Source organism: Schistocerca cancellata, chromosome 5 (assembly GCF_023864275.1).
Source record: "Schistocerca cancellata isolate TAMUIC-IGC-003103 chromosome 5, iqSchCanc2.1, whole genome shotgun sequence".
Taxonomy (NCBI): Eukaryota; Metazoa; Arthropoda; class Insecta; order Orthoptera; family Acrididae; genus Schistocerca; species Schistocerca cancellata.
Window position 1 is genome coordinate 571099034 of NC_064630.1, and position 20604 is coordinate 571119637.

Genomic DNA, 20604 nt, shown 5'->3' on the forward strand with positions numbered 1-20604 from the left:
ACTTCAAATAAATAGGCTAACACGGTCCTACCAGCAGATCTCCGGTCTTCCCCATGTGATCAGCGAAAGTTAATAATTATTACAAATGTTTTCAGGAGATCGACTGACAATTTTCGTCGCACCGAGACTTCAAAATTGCTTCACTGCCTTATGGAATTTAGGTTAAGCTCAATTTAATCAGGATAGAACAGTATTGAACTGTGTGAATGTGATAAGCCTGCTTTGTGAATGAAAATTCCCTTAACATACGCATGTTTTTACTTTCCTGATCAGTGAAGCTAAATCAGGCCGGTGTGAGAGAGGTTTTAAATTTTTTGAATACCACAAAAAAAATATTAAGTGTTGCTCGAGAAATTGATGCGAGCTATTCCACGGTCTGGCGTGTGTGGAATGAAAATGATTGCTCTATTACCGCCTTCACGAAGTTCAAGACATTAACCCAGAAGATTCTTCATAACGCATTGACTTCTGCCAGTGATTTTTGAGAAAGTGTGCCATTAAACCTGATTTCTCACACTTTGTACTTTTTGCATGAGGTATCCTTTACAAGGCAAGCTGTTTCCTGTAGCCACAATCAACGTGACTGGGCACGTTGAGTTGGTTTGGCAGACGATAATCTGACTGGTCCGTACATTCTCCCCTGACGACTGAACACAAACAGATACCTAATCTTCTTAAGGGAAACACTGCCAGAGATATTGGAGCATGTCCCACTCAACGTGTGACAGCGCGATGGCGCATCTGCACACTTCGCTCGTGAGGTGCGAAATCATTTGGACGAGACCTTTGGTGAGAACTAGATGGAGCACAGTGACCCGGTGGCACGACTTCCACTCTAGAGACACCCGGAATCTAATGCTTACGGAACACCTATTGAGACTGACAAAGTGCCGATAGCGCGAATTATGGCAGCCTCTGATGCAATCCTCACTTCACCAGTCGAGGGTAAAAGGGTGCGGCTATCACTATGGCATCGTTGGATGCCGTGCATTCAAGCAGGGGAGAGGGGCTTATTTTCGACCAGTTTTTGTAACTGTTTGCAGATAAAAGTCATGAAACGTCAGCCCCATCTGTCTTTTAACTTGCTGTCATAAATAGTCATGCTACCATGTCGACTTGGATAACGGGTTGTATGCCTACCTTCCTGGAGGCAAGCGACGCTTTTAAATGACGCCTAGCGCCCAACGCTAAGGGATGCGAAAATTGTTTGCTGAAATCTGGTTTCGCAGGACAGAGCGGGTCAGGTTGTGGAAAGGGGCCAAGGTAATTACCATTAGTTATACAAGAACACACACAACTTTATTCCTCAAACCAATGCACAGTTTTCTCTTTAAAACAACAAAGATCAATTCACGGCTGAGGGCCCAAGTAACTTCTCCAGAATAAGTTTAAATGTTTGCTTTTAAAACACCAGGATTTAGAGTAACGGCTGAAGGCCTTACTTAAGTAAAATTACAATATCTTCCCGGCTAAAGACTGAAATAATATTTGAGATCAGCTAAGGAAATTCTTTAAAAGCCAAATATTTTCGAATTCCGGTTAAATCCCATATTAAGGAAAATTCAAGTTTATTCTTTGGCTGAAAGCCCAATTAAAAAAATTTTCTTTACGTAATAAAAGAGAGGCTTTAAAGATAAGCTTTTACACAATACAACAGAAAAACATCTTAAGAAAACTTGAAGTATGTTGTCGGCTGAAGGCCGAAACAATTACTCAAAATAATTAAAGACAAACCTTATGATAAGCATTTACATACTACAGCTGAAGGCCACAGATTTTAAAACAAACGCAGCTGAACGCTTAAATACAGAGAAAACGAAAATTTTAAATAAAACACTGCTGAAGGCCTAAGCTTAAAATACTTGACATGAGGTTCGGCTGAAGGCCATATACTAACCATAAAACAGACAATATTAATACATGGCTGAAGGCCTGGCACAGTACCTGCGACCAAATAAAATGACAATCACAAACAACAAACAGTGGCGCTCAGAAGTGTTCCAAGGGTCGGCCCAGTGACGAAACTCTAGCCACTGTTTAAGTGAGAGAGACATCCAAGCGTAACACCAATCAATCGGGTTGCAGCATGGCCTACGGACGGGTGACGAAACAACCAACCTCCTAATCAATCCCCTTCCACCCGACCAACACCACAACAACCAAAGATATCAGCGAAGACGACGATCGCAGCAGGATTATGTCTTATTAATTGCCATATAATCACAGTCAAGGCACAATGAACACTCAAAGAGAAAAACAGAACAACACCAACCTGTCGAACCACACGCCGTGCCAGACAGCATCAACACGGCGAGGAAAACACACTGCCACAAAACTACGCTAACGACCAGGGCAGGTAACTGGAACGTTAACGGCCACAAGGCAAAAGATGCCGCTGGTGCACTTCACCAATAAATTATAATCATTTCAAAGGTTAAACACCAACAAGGAGACGGCTGCAAAATGTTGCCGATTCCAACACACCATCACATTGCTGCTTGCGGGGACAGCCCAGGATACAACAACCAGCAATCAACGAAGAGATGTCAGAATGGTCGAGCTTTCATGACAGGTTCACTGATTGCTCAACTCCAGTATGCAGGTGCGGTGGGCGACGAACTCAGCAGTTCTCGCAGCTAGAGCCACACAACTCTGACCGCGCGTGCATGCCGCCAGCGGCCCCGGCCTGATTAGACGCCGCAGAGACTTCATCACTGCTCCGCCGCAACCGACCAACTGCCCACACCCGGAAACGGTCAAAAGATCAAATACACGTCGGCCGATGAGACGACCGACCGAACGACCAACGGTCGTTCCCGCTCCAGTCTTCTTCAGTCGAACAGTCCATGGGTGTCGCCAGCGTTCGGCAAATACTGGCTGTCTGCACCTCACTGGCGCTCCGTGCCCGACGCTCCTTCGTCCCCGACTCCTGCTCCGTGCCAGACTGACTTCCAGACACATGACGACCTGGAAATACTATCGGTCGCTCCAGAGATAGTACGACAGATCACTTATCGATAAGCGCTGCTGCTGCCACTCGCGGGCAGGTAAGGCAGGAAGTTAGTGACGCCAGTAAATGGAATAAGAAAACGAGGCGGCAGTACCGTAATAGAAGATGACAAACAACAAACGGAATGAATATGAGCTGCCCACGGCTCATTTGCTATGACCAACTGTTAACAGCCCTCTCATTTTCATTTTAGAAGCACGGTATATAACAGGCAGGGACACGCAAGCTGCCATACTTTCAGCGAGTCAAAAGCTTTGGAAACAGGCTATGAGGTGTATTGAAAGCAAGTATCAGAAAATGCTCGTCAGATTAAGGCTATCTTGCAGAAATGAATATCTTTTAAGAACTTCTTATAGGCAGACATACTGAGCAGACTGGAGCTCTATTAGACTGTATACTATTTCATAACTTCGTCAGAGTCATGTCGTCACGAACACTTAAATTATACACAGAGGCGCAAATAAATCTGCGATTATTAACAAATACGCGACGCTTAAGCACTAATGCACACCGATGACGTGACTGGAACCACTCCCAATAAAAAAAAAATCTCTATAAAACGACTCCTGTTTCAAAATAAATTTCGTTGTTTACACTTTGGCATCTGTCGTCTAAGTGTTATGTCTTTGACTTATGATTAAAACAGCCTGGGTTCCGGATTCGAACCTCGCTAGTGGTATAATTTAGAATGACAGTCATTAGCAATGGCGGCCGAAGACTTCCAGTGTAAGAAGTCACCCTAGTTCTGCCACAGGCTCTATCAAAGAGGGCGGAGATAGATGGCAACATCGCAAGCAGAAGACGAAAGGATAGAGAAAATGTATGAAGATATTTAAAGGGTAATTCAGTGCGTAATAGTCATGGAGAACTGGAATGCAGTTGTAAGGGAAGGAGTAGAAGAAAGATTTATGATTTACGAGACAGTCTGGGCTTGGTATTAGGAATGAGAGAGGAGAAAGACTAATTGAGATCTGCAATAAATTTCGGCTGGTAATAGCGCATACTCAGTTCAAGAATCACAAAAGGAGGAGGTATACGTGGAAAAGATCGGGAGGTACGGGAAGATTTCAGTTAGATTACGTCATGGTCAGGCCAGGTATTCAATTGTAAGGCGGATCCAGGAGCGGATATGGACTCGGGTCACAAGCAGCAGTGATGAATAGTAGGCTAAAGTTTAAGATACTGTCCAGGAGAATTAGTGCGCAAAGAAGTAGGTTACGGAAGTACTAATGAATGAAGAGATATACTTGAAGTTCTCTGAGGCTATATAAATACAGTGAAAATCAATTGCTCATAGGCAGTTCAGTTGAGGAGGAATGGAAATCTCTAAAAAGGGCAATCACAGATGTTGGAAAGAAAAGTAGCCGCGAAGAAACCATGGGAACAGAAGAAATACTTCAGTTGATCGACGAAAGAAGGAAGTAAAAAAATTTTCGGAGAAATTCCGAAATACAGACATAAGTCACTATGGAATGAAATAAATTGGAAGTGCAGGAAAGCTAAGGCGAAATGACTGCATGAAAAATGTGAAGAAATCTAAAAAGTAATGATTGTCGGGGAGACTGATTCAACATACAAGAAAGTCAAAACAATTTTTCTACGATGTTTGTACCTTACAGATCGAAATCAACTGCGCTCAGAGAACACTGAGCCGGCCGGAGTGGCCGTGCGATTCTAGGCGCTACAGTCTGGAACCGAGCGATCGCTACGGTGGCAGGTTCGAATCCTGCCTCGGGCATGGATGTGTGTGATGTCCTTAGGTTAGTTAGGTTTAATTAGTTCTAAGTTCTAGGCGACTGATGACCTCAGAAGTTAAGTCGCATAGTGCTCAGAGCCGAGAACACTGAGTTGTTAACATATGAGCTTCACTTTATTTAGGAAGTCGACATGAGGATGTGTACCAAGGAAGTAGAATAGGACTGTTAATGTTCCCAATACACAAAAAATGTTTTCAGGTAGAGTCGACAGCATTATCAGATTTTTCGCTGACGATACTCTGATGCACAGGAAACTATCGTCAATGGATTATCATAAGGGTCTGCAAACGACTTAGGCAGTATTTCCCCTTGACATTATGAATAACAGATTAATTTCTAAATGTAGATAAATGCAAGGTAATTACCATAACAAAGAGGAAGAAAAAATGCTATCAGATTAAGAGCTTAATGGTACACTTCTGGAACGTGCGAGCACTGAGCGAAATGAAGTGGGACGAACACGTAAGATTGGAGATAGAGAAGGGGAATGAAACACTTAATTTTGCTTGAGGGGCTCTGGGAAGCACAGTGCGTCTATAAAGGCAACTGCCTACAAGAAACTTGGGCGATCAATTTTGGAAGAGATCTCCAGCGTTCGGAGTTCTTATCAGTGTAGTAGGCTGTGATAGAAGTCTGAACGAAATAAAAAGCGCAACGGATCGGTATAGCTCGTACTTATAATGTGAATCACTGGAACAAAGGCGGCATTGTCCTCGCGGAAATTGGGTTTTTAGGAAATGGTGTTCGATGAAGGTATGTGACAATTCTGCTGCCTCCACAGTATAAAAAAGATTAGGACACATCGCTCCATACGTAAATGAACCGAGTTGAAAATCTTAATATTTGTACGAAGAACCCCTCGGTGTGTCGGTCTAGGGACCGATTTTAGGATCACATTACAGACCGCCATCTGCAGATCCCGTCATTTTTTACTTTTTTTTGTTGTTGTGAGAGATGAGGTTGTGTTTTGTGCTGCGTTTGTAAATATTGCGAGTTCTACATATTTAAGCACTGTATCATATATTAAAGCTATTCGGATGATATTATTTATTCTTTAGTTACAGAGTTTTACGATGGAAAAATCCTGCATATTTTTAAAACTAGTCACATAATGTGTGGATAGTTAAGCCACACTTCGTCAGTCGTGCACCATCTTGTACCTTGAAACGGAAGGAGGTATTCTACCATCGAAGACGTGATATTTCTAAATGGACTGAGTTTCTGTAACGTCTTAAAATAATTTTCCCTGTCTTGAAAATGGAAATTTGTGTTAGTTGCCAATAGCTTCTATCAGAAAACGTCTTTAAGTTGTAACTTCATTTGATATCACTTCTTCTTAATTTGATTTCACTTACCGATTATTTTAATAACGCAACACATACACTATTAAATACAGTGTTGGGAAGATTTTCTCGATTGAAAGACTCTTAAATTTCAATAGAATATTTATTCGTACGCATGTGATCATGTTGTATCTTGGAACAGTTCTTCACTTCAGGAAAAGCCTCATTTTTCCTTAGCAATTTTTGTAATTTCAGAAAACGACTGCTACACTCGTAAAGTGGATGCTATAATTTCAAAATGTAGTAAGAAAATATATTAAACATTTGTTACGGGGCTGACTAGAGACGAAAGTGTAACAAGTATTGCAAGGCAAAACACTCTCTCCTGTGGTAACTGTACAGTCAATGAGTAGATGAAAATGCAATGCTATTGAGATGGAAGAATGAAGATGTGCGTTAATTTCTGTGCTGTATAACCTCTCATTCTAATAAGAAGGTCAATAACTAACAGCTAAGGCACTAATGGAAAAGAAACAGAAAGTCAGTTTAAAACATTATTATTTACTGAAACCAATTTTTTTTTTTGCGAGAAACGTTCCAAATTTCTGCTTCCAACAACACTACCATGATGACACTGTTATATATTTCATTTCACACTACTAGTTTCATGGGACTATATTGAGGAACAAATCTCCGTGGTCATGAGACGTGTCCCTACAGAAAACTGCAACAAAAAGCAATAATAGATAAAATAAAATTTATGAATTCAAGAAAGACGACAAGCTGTAAGTTCATATAAAAGCAATGAACAATAGAACAATATAACAAAGGATTTAGTTCAACTTTTCAAGGACCTCCTCGACAGAGTAGAAGGACTGACACATGAGGAAACTCTTCGGTTGTGATTAGAAAGCGCTTGGATTACTGCTAAAATTTTTGAATTCTTGTAGTAGCTTATTGAAAATGGCTGCAGTAGAATACTTACTGCACAACTGAAAAGGCTATCACAGCAACGTCTTTCGTTATTAGATAGTTAAAACGTAATAGTTACAATGTTAATACATGAGTCATCATGGACACTAACCACCTCTCATATAATTTTAGCCTATGAATTAAAAATCTAAACTGCCCTGAATTCCCAATCTTTCCTCCAATTACTCTTTAGATATTGACATTCCATACGAATAAAATGCGGCACGTACACATGCACACTTACGATTCACACTATTGTTTCTCTTTATCAGTCGACTAAGCAATATTAACATAATAACCTATAAAATACTGTGCCTTAAATATTGTTTTGTCAGCAGGCAGAACAATTACCGGTTTTACATGTAACTGAAGTAGTAATGTCTTTTAAGAGAATTATACTGCCGTATAAAATTCTACTATCTGTAATCTACTCCCTTAATTATATGGTGTCTGAGGAAAGTAAATGCCTGCAAGTAATAAATCAATTTACTTAATTAAGAAGCGCTTCTTTCTAAAGTTTCGTTAAATGTTTAAACTGTGCATTGTATATGTATTGCTGTTGTACGTTATAACGTAGTGAAGCTGAAATAATAGGGTTAAAAATAAATCTATTACTACACAATCTATTATAATTTCCTACTTCTACAAAAATACTTCATTTCCTACTTTGATCAAAGACCCTTTAGTGATCCTAGAAAAAGTGTTCACCGTTTTAAACTTGAGAAAGCTTCGAAAGCTCGTAATTTCCTGCGATGGAATTGCTTTTTGTCATCATGGAGGAATAGTAAGAGGAGTTGTCATGACGTCACAAACTTGAAGCCGATCTTCGCCATATGAGCTGTCTGAAACATTACCCTCTGGTAGAAGTATTTTGACCAAAAAATGCCAGCTTGTGTCATTTACGGGTGTACTAATCGTTCTAATTATAGTCTAAAGTGTAAAGGAAAGACATGTCATTCGTTACTGGACTCGTCCAAGCGATATTATTTTACGTACATGAACGTTGGTTGTGCTGATTAATTTTAATGTAGTGGTTCTATTTCTATCATTCCATTTAAGATTTCCTATCAGTCCACCTGTAAAAGCTCTATGTGTGAACGCTGGAAACTTGCCAAACAAAACCAAATATGTTATCAGTACTTACACCGATCATTAGTTTCGTCAGTCCGTATTAAGGGAAATACTGGATTAGGTAAGCAGCCTTTTCACATAACATACTTCTCTTTTCGAAACGTATAACTAAAACAAAGTTATATTAAGGAGGCTACATGCGTCGTACTGCTGGATCAAACATGTTTTTAAGACTAGAAAAATCTCTGGAAACTCCTTTCTGACACTGTATTATTCACGAAAGCGCTTAACATTTACTGGTTTTAATAACTGTTGCGAGTAGATGACAGACATCAAGAACAAGAAGCAGTCGTAAACAGCAATCTTCTAATGTTCTGGGGCATCCAACATGGGGGCGCCGGCTTCAAAGCAATGTAATGAGTAAGTTTGTTGCATTATCTCCCCTAATTACACCTCCACGGTTGTCACTGCTTCCTCCAGAGATGTAGTGGGTCTGTAGAGACGTACCGTCACGCTGCGTCTGCGTTCGGAGCTGTCTGGCTGGAAGTCGGCTGTCTGGTGTTCTAACAATGTCTGAGTCTTCTGCTGGACCATGAAAGATGGCGCTCGACCACACGTGCGAATTTCTTCTTACTGTATTGTGATTAATAACGAATGAAATACATGTTACGACCTTCCACTAGGTAGGGGCGCTAGTTTTGTTCTTTCTGTCACGCCTCAGATTTCTCTAGTGACAGTAAGTATCAAGAGGGGAGTTTGAAGTCCTAAAAGCAAATGAAACGCTATATATCTGTACACAAGGCGTACATGCCCGCTTCTGGTTAATGCCCCCAGGGGCTCGGCACTCGTTTGCTGGGTACTGGCTTGGAGACCCCGGGGTTCCTGAGCTTGGGACTGGTAAGCGCCGACATTCACCTGTCACCGTAAGCTCTGGGCATGCTCCAGCCATCACCGTGCGGCGCGGCGGTGGAACGTTTTGTGTCTCAGGGAATGGGGATCTCGGCTTGACCGCCCGGATCGTGAGGGTGGATTAAACCACTATAAAAAAAACCCTCAAGCTCAGGGTGTGGTGCGCGCTGATGAGATGCAAGGCTGTTGAGGTGGAACAGTCGTAAGCGGGCAACCTCTGGGGAATCTGCCGCACCTCAGTTGTATAAGGCTTACTCGGGAACGCGGGGCTCTGTCTGAGCGACTTGTGGCAACTGTGGTAAGGCCGCTCATGAAGGAGTTGATTGCTCGTCTCCAGCCAAATGTATCAATTGCTCTGGAAACCACCCTGTTTGAGGTAGGGACTGCCGAATCATTTTAGAGGAACGCAAAGCCCAGGAAATAAAAACAACCAAGCGTATCCGCTACGGTGAGGACAAAAAGATCTACAAGTCGATGCAGCCTCTCACATTTGCTACATCTTTTGCGTCAATAGTTCAGAAGCCTATTCCAGAAGCGGATGCCTCTACGCAGACGGAAGTGGCGAGTGTTGATACTAACAACTGCAGATGTCAATGCACTTGCAAGACAGCAAGTGTTACAGAGCCTGTAGTCTCTACTCGAAAGGCAGACAAAGGTACAGTGGCCAACTTGGGCCAGCCCCAGGCGCCTCCAACAAGTAAGACTGTTCAGAAGCCCAGTACGGCCATTACCACTCCCACTTCGGCTCCACCAAAGCCCACCAAACCGCAAAAAGCTATAAAGCAACAACAGCAGGTCAAATCACTTGGTAAACCGTCTGATCATGTCGATGTCATTTTACATGATGCTTCGTCTGACTCTTCACCAGAGCTGATGGGGTATGACATATACGTGGGGCAATCATCTCGCCCCACGATTGCCCCTCCACCTGCTGCAGTTTCCACACCCGGCGGAAAGACAGGATGAAGGTGCTACCCCCGTCGTAGATGGCTCCCATACTTCAGTGGAACTTGCAGGGGTTCAGGACGCATGTGAAGGAACTTCGTCAACTCTCTCAGGGTCGACAACTGTACCTGTGTCTACAGGAGACTTATTTCCATCCATCATACACCCCTGAGGTACGAGGCTATACAACCCACTAAAAGGACGACCAGTGTGGAGAGAGAGCGCTAGAGGAGGCATAGGTATTTTCGTTAGGACGGACTACCACTCCTCGCCTCTCTCACTTACTAGACTTTACAAGCCGTGCACGTGCGTCATCCACTGACTGTATGTTCCCTTTACGTGCCCCCACATGATGCACTTGATGAAGAGGCTCTCACCGACCTTGTTACACAGTTCCCACAGCCGTTCATCACCTGTCATGATTTTAATGTCCACAGTGTGCTTTGGGGCTCTGCAGTTACTTGTCCCAGGGCTAGAGCAATTGAGAGGCTTCTCCTGTCATCCTGTGGATACTTGCCAAATGCAGAACAGAGCACTCACTTCTGCACAGCGACTGGGACGTTCTCTGCCATTGTTCTCTCGCTTTGATCTCCAGCTCTTGCCCACACTGCTCAATGGGAAGTGATCGATGACTTGCACGGAAGTGATCACTTCCCGATCTGGATTCACCTGCCAGATGACGTGGGGCTCGAAAGGAAACTGCCGTGCTGGGTGCTCAGTAGAGCTGACTGGATACTTTATAGCCAGTTGGCCCAGTTCGAACACTGTGCGAATGTCGAGGCATGGGTGGATCATATTACCAAAATGGTCCACCATGCCGCTGCAGCATCCATTCCACAGTCCACGGGCCACCAGAAGAGGCAACCTGTCCCTTGGTGGAGTGCCGAACGCTGCTCTGCAATCAGGACCAGGTGTGCGGTTCTGCGTAGGTTCCAATGTCGGCCAACTGCTGTGAATCTTGCAGCCTTTCGGGTGGCGAGGGCAAAATGTCGCCGAATTATTCGAGAGAGCAAGAAGAGGTCGTGGCAACAGTTCCTGAACACCGTTAATCGTTCCTCCAAAAGTTCCATTGTGTGGGAGACCATCAGGAGAATTTCTGGGAGAGGAGGCAGGTGCCCCATGGGTGCTGTAATGAATATCGTCACTCTCCACAAGGATCCGCGAGACATTGCCCAGGCTATGGCAACGCATTTTTCCACAGTTACTGCAAAAGCCAGTCAGTATCTGGGTTTCCAGCGCCATAGAGCGTTTGCTGAGAGGTGTATTTTGGACTTCCAGTCCACCTCTAATGAAGTTTACAACTGCCCATTTTCCATGTGGGACCTGGATTCTACATTGTCTGCGGCTCGTGACACATCCCCTGGTCACAACAGGATCCATTACAGTATTCTACGGCACCTCACAAGGCGCAACAAAAATATCCTCCTCGCACTTTTTAATGCCATTTGGGCGTCAGGTCGCTTTCCTGACTCATGGCGTGAGGCAGTTTTAACTCCTCTTTTAAAACCTGGGAAAGACCCCACATGCCCAAGTAGTTACCGTAGTGTTGCCCTCAGTAGTTGCAAGGGAAAGACCTTGGAGCGGATGGTCAACCGCCGCCTTCTCTGGATCTTAGAATCCCGGCAACTTCTTAGTTGTTTTCAGTGTGGGTTCAGGAGGTTTCGTTCCACCTTTGATAACCTTGCCCTCCTGGAGGCGGTTATACAACAACCTTTCCTCCGCCGTCGTCACCATCTAGGTCTATTTTTTGACATCGAGAAGGCCTACGATACTACTTGGAGGCGTCTCATCCTGGAGCAGCTTCACGAATGGGGTTTTCGTGGTTGTCTTCCCATTTTTATTCAGTCTTTCCTCTCTCCACGATATTTTGGATATTGAGTTGATGACGTTCTGTCTTATCGCCTTGAGCGGGAGAACGGTGTCCCTCAAGGTAGCGTTTTAAGTGTTACTGTCTTTGCCGTAGCTATTAATAATATTACGTCAGCAGTGCAAAGTCCTGTCAGGTGTTCTTAGTTTGTGGATGACTTCTGTGTTTTTCTCCTCTTCCAGCCTTGCCACGACAACACGTCAGTTGCAACTCACTCTTCAACGTTTGGATGAATGGGCGCAGAAGAGTGGTTTTGAGTTTCCCACCGAGAAGTCCGTGTGTGTTCTTTTTCACCGTTCTCATTCAACATTCATTTCCTGAGTTGAGCATGAGGGACAATGTCCTTACTTTTAAAGACACAGTGAGATCTCTGGGGGCTCATTTTTTACTCTAAGTTTACGTGGTTACCACATCTTAGAGACCTGAAACAACGGTCACTTAAGGCTCTAAGTATATTAAAATGGCTTAGCCACAGTACATGGGGAGCAGCCAGGACTTGACGTTGTGCACCATGAAGGAATTAGGATGGCCTCTGGGGCATTCAGAACAAGCCCCATACCAAGCATTTTTCAAAGCAGCAACTTTGTTTTTGCTTTGATTAATTATCTGCTGTAGTTATGAACGTAACTTTGCAGTAGAGAGATAGCTACATTAATGTTAATACAAATTGTCTACAATTTGTTTGTCGTTATTGTAGGTCCTCACTCATTCCACATCCATGAGGGTTCTCCATCTAAAGTGTAATTTTGTTACAGATCAAGTTTTGTGGTTTGTATTAGCAGAACAATTAATTACCTTCATTTATGCCCAGAGAAGTCTTCTTTTGACCCTACACACTTCACTGAAGGATGAAAATCTCAATTGTGAAAGGGAACTGTTTCAAAATCCTTGCTGAGGTATTTCCACGAGTTGAAAGTTAGCATGGATATTGGGCCTTGGATGTAAAACTTGATAAATGACTAAGGTTTTGAGACGACATGTTACTAACATCTAGCTCACTACAAAGTATAATCAGTATATTACGCTTCCAGTCTTGATGTCGTTGCGGTATCTGTATTGGATTAAGCAAAAGTCAGCAAAATATATACGCTTATTTTGTGTAAATACGTAATATTGTGACACATAAACGAATTACATTCTTACAAAAGCCTACTAAAACATTTCACCCATATTCTTGTGGAATCGTTAGAAAACTAATGCTACATGCGAAATTATTATTTTGTCTTCCACTCCTGTGGAAGCTGTGAACTACAACAATTCCTCTGGATGAGAACCAACTCAGAGCAGCTGGCTGTGATCGAGGTTGGTGGAAGAAATTTTCGCCGTCAGTATTTGTCCTGCCATAGAGAACCACCCATGGCAAAACTATTCAATTTGCTGTGCACTATGTATGAGACAGGGGAAATACACTCAGACATTAAGAAGAGTGTAATATTTGAAACATTTCCAGTTCCAAAGAAAGCAGGTGCTGATAGGTGTGAATACCACCAGACTATCAGTTTAATGTCTACATCTGTATCTGCATCCATACTCTATAAGCAAACGTAAGGTGCCTTGCGGAGGGTACGTTGTACCACTACTAGTCATGTTCCTTCCTGTTCCACCTGCGAGGGAAAATGGTCTGTCTAAATGCACATATTTGTTGTATGTTCTTGATCCTTATGCGAAACGTAATTTGGCGGTAGTAGGATCGTTCTGCAGTCATCTTCAGTTGCCGGTTTTTCTAAATTTTCTCAACAGCCTTGTTCCAAAAGAACGTCGCCTTCCCTGCAGAGCTTCCATTTTGAGTTCCCGAAGCATCTCCGCAATATTTTCGTGTTTATCAAACTTACCAACAGCGAATCTAGCGGCCTGCCCCTAAATTGCTTCCATGTTTTCCTTTAATCCGCGCTGGTCAGAATACCAAACACTCGATCAGTAGTCAAGAAGGGGTCATATTAATGTTCTATAAGAGGTCTCTTTTATAGATGAACGACACCTTCCCAAAGCTCCCCCAATAAATCGAAGTCAACCATTCGCGTTTCACAATACAATCATCACACGCTCGTTCCAATTCATATCTGCAACACTATAGCCCGGTATTTAACCGGCATGGCTGTGTCAAGTAGCACGCTACTAATGCTGTATTCGAACATTCGCCGATTGTTTTTCCTATTCACCTCCATTAACGTATATTTTTCTACATTTATCACACCAACTGAAAATTTTGTCTAAGTCATCTTGTATACTCCTATAATCATTCAACCCCGACATCTTCCTGTAATCCACAGCGTCGGCAACAAAAGGCCACGGGCTGCTGCTGACCCCGTCCATCAGATCATTCATACACAGAGAGAAAAGGAGCGGTTCTATTACACCTCTCTTCGGCATTACTGTCGATAACCTCGTCTCTGACGAACACTCGCCGTTGTGGACAACATGCTGGATCCCATTACTTAAGAAGTCTTCGAGACATTCACACATCTGGGAACCTATATCGTATTCTCGTACCTTCGTTAACACTCTGTAGTGCGGCGCCGTGTCAAACGCTTTTCGGAAACCCAGGAATATGGAGTCTACCAGTCGTTCTTCATCCGTATTTCGCAGGATATCATTTGAGGGAAGAGCAAGAGAGTTTCGCACGAACGCTTTCTAAAGTCGTGTTGGCCTGTAGGCAGAAGCTTCTTCGTCTCAAGAATTTATTATATTTGAACTAAGAATATGTTCAAGAATTCTGCAGCAAACCGATGATAAGGATATTGGTCTGTAATATCGCGGGTCTGTTCTTTTACCCTACTTACATATAGGTTCACCTGCGCTTTTTTCAAGCCGCCTGGGACTTCGAGTTGGACGAATCATGGTTAAGGAATGGCAAGCCTACGTTTATAGCCTCTGTAAAGCTGGAGAAAGTTTATGACGATGTTGACTGGATTACACTCATTGAAATTCTGAGGGTAGCCGGGGTAAAATACTGCGAGCGAAGGGTTATATACAACTTGTTCAGAAACCAGACCGCAGTTATAAGAGTCGAGGGGTGTGAAAGGGAAGAACTGATTGAGAAGCGAGTGAGACAAGGTTGGAGCCTTTCCCCGATTTTATTCACTGAGCTAACAGTAATTGCAAACCTAAAAAAATTTAGAGAACGAATTAAATTTCAGGGAGAAGGAAAAAAATGTATGTTTGACTGTGACGGTAAGCAATAGACTTGGAAGAATAGCTGAATGGAAGGCACAGTGTCTTGAAAGGAGAATAAAAGATGGCTACTAAGAAAAGCAAAATAAGCGTGACAGAATGTAATTTAATAAAATCAGGCGATTCTGAGAGCATTAGAACAGGAAACGAGACACTGAAAGTAGTTGATGAGTTTTGCTATTTGGGCAGTAAAATAACCGATGATGTCCTGGTATAGATGGGTGTTAAAAATTAGATAGACTAGTAATGTAAGGAATGTGGAGGTTCTCCACAGATACTATGAAGAAAGGAACATATGTTAAACACTGACAAGAAGAAGGAACGGATGATAGGATATGTGTTAAAACGTCAGGGAATATCTTTGACAAACCAGTTAACTGACATTTTTTGCTGATTTTCGTTCAATAATGTCATGTGGAATGATGTTCTTGGGTAACTCATCTATAAGAAAGAAATTATTGCCGGCCGATGTGGCCGAGCGGTTCTAGGCGCTTCAGTCTGGAACCGCGCGACCGCTACGGTTGCAGGTTCGAATCCTGCCTCGGGCATGGATGTGTGTGGTGTCCTTAGTTTAGTTAGGTTTAAATAGTTCTAAGTTCTAGGGGACTGATGACCTGAGCAGTTAAGTCCCATAGTGCTCAGACCCATTTGAACCATTTTTTTGAAAGAAATTATTTGCTCAAAAATGTGCTGTGAGAACAATACGTGATACTTACCAGCGATCATCTTGTAGGATGCTATGTAAGCAGGAGATCCCGGGTTCGAGTCCTGGTCGGGTCACACATTTTCAACTGTCCCCGTTGATGTATATCAACGCCTGTCGACAGCTTGGGGTCTAGATTTAATGATCATTTCTTTCTAGAGAGCTGCACGGTCACCGATGGTATCTGTTCTTTCGGACATGTCCGAAAGAACAGATACCATATTCATATAGTTAAGGCTAACCGGCCATTGACCTCCTTCTTCTGCGCTGGATGCACACGCGTTGCCTGAACTCTTACAGGACTCGGTAAGATTGTCTGCCGCGAGTAATGAGTGTAATGGGCAGGGGCACTACGAATGTAGTGTGTGGACATTAAGTTGGGAATGTAGGTCTCACGGGGAGCGGGCAAGGAATAAATCTCAGCAGTCACACTATCCTCTGTGTCCTTGGTGGCTCAGATGGATGCCGGCACGGTAGCTCAGCGTGTTCGGGCAGAGAGATGGTTGGCCACTGTAATAAAAAAAACTGAGTGGAAGGATCGACAAACGAACTTTAACGGATGTCATGTGACTTCCGCAACGACCAAACACGACGATCAACAACGAGCAAAATTTAAAAAAAAAAATGGATAGGGCGTCTGCCATGTAAGCAGGATGTCCCGGCTTCGAGTCCTGGTCGGGGCACTGTCCCCGTTGATGGTCTTGATTTAATTATCATTATATCTTGTAGGAAGCTATTTAAGAAAATCAGCATTCTTACTAGTGTTTCACAGTATATTTATTCCCTCACGAAGTTTGTTGCAAATAATGCACTACAGTTCCCAAGGAGCAATGATATACGTAATTACAATACCAGAAAGAATACTCCATTACGATTTTCTTTAGTACACAAAGGTCTACACAACGCTGCAACAAAAATTTTTGATTGCTTGCCTAGTGACATAAAATGTCTGACAGACAGCAAAGTAAAATTTGGAAACAAACTGATAAAGTTTCTCCTTGACAACACCTTCTATCCCGAATAAAAATTTCTATTATTGTAATGTGTAAAAGATATTGACAGGAAATTAATAACTCACGACAATATATTTTAAAAAAAACATCAATAAATGTTTATCAGTGGCCATATTTACAAATTAATTCGCGATGTGTATGTAAAATGACTCATTCCACATCATCCTGATTTCCATGTAACAAGAAACTAGCTAACTAAATCTTCCATGGTAGCAGAGGGAGCTGCAGAGGTTAAAAACTGTAGAGGAAGATAGAGATTGGAATACATTCAATAAATAATTGAGGACATATGGCTACTCTGAGATGATAAGGTTGGCACATGAGGGGATGTGACGGTACGTCACATAAATATTGACATTTTTATCGGTTGTAAACCGTAGTTAAGTATTTTATGAATATAATTAGTTTGAAAGATATAGTTAATGTTCTTAAAACAACTGATATGCAGCGATAATTTAAGAATAGCATCTTTATTTAATGTCTATGAAAATAAAAAAGGGTCGAAAGAGACGCGATTGTACAGCCGAGGAGGAAGGACGTATTTCATGGTACACACACTGTTTTTTTTCGCTATACGGAAGGCAGCCATTGAGCGGCTACACATATTTTATGTAAGTTATTCGTATTTCTGCTAAAATAAAATTGTGCAAGGAAGAGGATGCTGGTAGACCTCTTTAATTCATATAATCTTATGCATCCGTATTCTTTCCAACGAGAGTACAAGGGAACAGTAGAACAACCATAGACAACATTTTTGTTCATTCCTCATTACTAGAAGGGCATTCTGTTAGTAAAAAGGTGAATGGCCTTTCAGATCATGATGCACAAATTATTTTAACTCTAAAAGATTTTTGTGCTGCAACACGTGTTAAATATAGTCATCAGCTGTTTAGAAAAGCTGATCCAGTTGCTGTAGAGACCTTTGTAAACCTTATCAAAGAACAAGAGTGGCAAGATGTACAGGGCTATTACAAATGATTGAAGCGATTTCATAAATTCACTGTAGCTCCAATCATTGACATATGGTCACGACACACTACAGATACGTAAAAAAACTCATAAAGTTTTGTTCGGCTGAAGCCGCACTTCAGGTTTCTGCCGCCAGAGTGCTCGAGAGCGCAGTGAGACAAAATGGCGACAGGAGCCGAGAAAGCGTATGTCGTGCTTGAAATGCACTCACATCAGTCAGTCATAACAGTGCAACGACACTTCAGGACGAAGTTCAACAAAGATCCACCAACTGCTAACTCCATTCGGCGATGGTATGCGCAGTTTAAAGCTTCTGGATGCCTCTGTAAGGGGAAATCAACGGATCGGCCTGCAGTGATCGAAGAAACGGTTGAACGCGTGCGGGCAAGTTTCACGCATAGTGATGTGAAAGATTCAGTGTTTAAACCTCCTCTACCAAGAAACGTGCCAGAACTGCGAGCTCGCATCAACAATGCTTTCGAACTCATTGATGGGGACATGCTGCGCCGAGTGTGGGAGGAACTTGATTATCGGCTTGATGTCTGCCGAATCACTAAAGGGGCACATATCGAACGTTTGTGAATGCCTAAAAAAACTTTTTGAGTTTTTGTATGTGTGTGCAAAGCATTGTGAAAATATCTCAAATAATAAAGTTATTGTAGAGCTGTGAAATCGCTTCAATCATTTGTAATAACCCTGCATATAGCGCTGATACAGTAGACGATAAATATAATGCTTTTCTCAAGACTTTTCTCATGCTCTTTGAAAGTTGCTTTCCGTTAGAACATTCAAAACAGGGCCCTAGCACAAACAGGCAGCCTGGGTGGCTGACTAAAAGGATAAGAATATCTTGTAGAACAAAGTGGCAATTATATCAAAACGTTAGAAACAGTCAAAATCTAAATGCAGCAGCCCATTACAAACAGTATTGTAAGGTGCTTAAAAATGTTATTAGGAAGGCAAAAACTAAGTGGTATGCAGATAGAATAGCTAAGTCTCAGGATAAAATTAAAACCATATGATCAGTCGTAAAAGAAGTGGCTGGTCTGCAGAGACAGGTCGAGGATATAGAATCAGTGCGTAGTGGGAATGTCCGTGTTATTGATAAGTCGCATATATGTACAGTATTTAATAATCACTTTCTGAATATAGCAGGTGAACTAAATAGAAACCTAATCCCAACAGGGAATCATAAACAGCTCTTAGAAAAAAAGTGTTCCGAGACTGTTGCCTGAAATGCTCCTCCATGATACTGACAAGAGGGAGATTGAGTTAATAATTAAATCACTAAAGACCAAGAACTCTCATGGATATGACGGGGTATCTAGCAGAATACTGAAGTATTTTTCTATGTATGTTAGCCCAGTACTTAGCCATATCTGTAACTTTTCCTTTAGGAGTGGTCGGTTTCCTGACCGATTAAAGTAGTCGGTAGTGAAGCCACTTTATAAAAAGGGGGACATTGATAATGTTGACAATTTTAGACCTATTTCTATGCCATCGGTGTTTGCTAAAGTTATCGAGAAGGTTGTATATACACGGTTACTGGAGCATTTAAATTCACATAATTTGCTGTCAAATGTTCAGTTTGGTTTTAGAAATGGTTTAACAACTGAAAATGCTATATTCTCTTTTCTCTGCGAGATTTTAGACGGATTAAATAAAAGGTTGCGAACGCTAGGTGTTTTCTTTGATTTAACGAAGGCTTTTGACTGTGTTGACCACAAAATATTACTGCAGAAGTTGGACCATTATGGAGTAAGGGGAGTAGCTTACAATTGGTTCGCCTCTTACTTTAAGAACAGAAAGCAGAAGGTAATTCTCCGCAATATTGAGAGTGGTAGTGATGTTCAGTCCCAATGAGGCACTGTTAAGTGGGGCGTTCCCCAAGGGTCGGTGCTGGGGCCACTGCTGTTTCTTATTTATATAAATGATATGCCTTGTAGTATTACAGGTGATTCAAAAATATTTCTGTTTGCTGATGACACCAGCTTGATAGTGAAGGATCTTGTGTGTAATATTGAAACAGTAACAAATAATGTAGTTCATGAAATAAGTTCGTGGCTTGTGGAAAATAATTTGATGCTAAATCACAATAAGACTCAGTTTTTACAGTTTCTAACTCACAATTCAACAAGAACCGATATTTTGATCAGACAAAATGGGCATATTATAAGTGAGACGGAACAGTCCAAGTTCCTAGGCGTTCGGATAGATAGTAAGCTGTTGTGGAAAGCCCATGTACAGGATCTTGTTCAGAAACTAAATGCTGCTTTATTCACCATAAGAACAGTATCTGAAATAAGTACCACTTCAACACGAAAAGTAGTCTACTTCGCATATTTTCATACGCTTATGTCGTACGGTATTATTTTTGGGGTAATTCTTCTGATTCAAAAAGGGCATTTTTGGCTCAAAAACGGGCTGTTCGAGCTATATGTGGTGTAAGTTCGAGAACCTCTTGTCGACCCCTATTCAATAGTCTGGGAATTCTGACATTGCCCTCACAGTATATATTTTCTTTAATGTCGTTTGTTGTTAGCAACATTAGCCAATTGCCAAGAGTTAGCAGCTTTCACTCAGTTAATACTAGGCAGAAATCAAATCTGCATGTGGAATGCACTTCCTTGACTCTTGTGCAGAAAGGAGTGCAGTATTCTGCTGCATACATTTTCAATAAGCTACCACAAGAACTAAAAAATCTTAGCAGTAGCCCAAACTCTTTTAAGTCTAAACTGAAGAGTTTCCTCATGGCTCACTCCTTCTAGTCTGTCGAGGAGCTCCTGGAAGAGCTAAAAAATTAAGCAAATTCTAGTGTTACATTGTTGAGTTTCTTTATTTAAACTTACGACTTGTCACCTGAATATGTTTTTTTTTTATATATTTCATTTTATCTGTTTCTAATATCGTGTTATAATTGCATGTATTGACTCG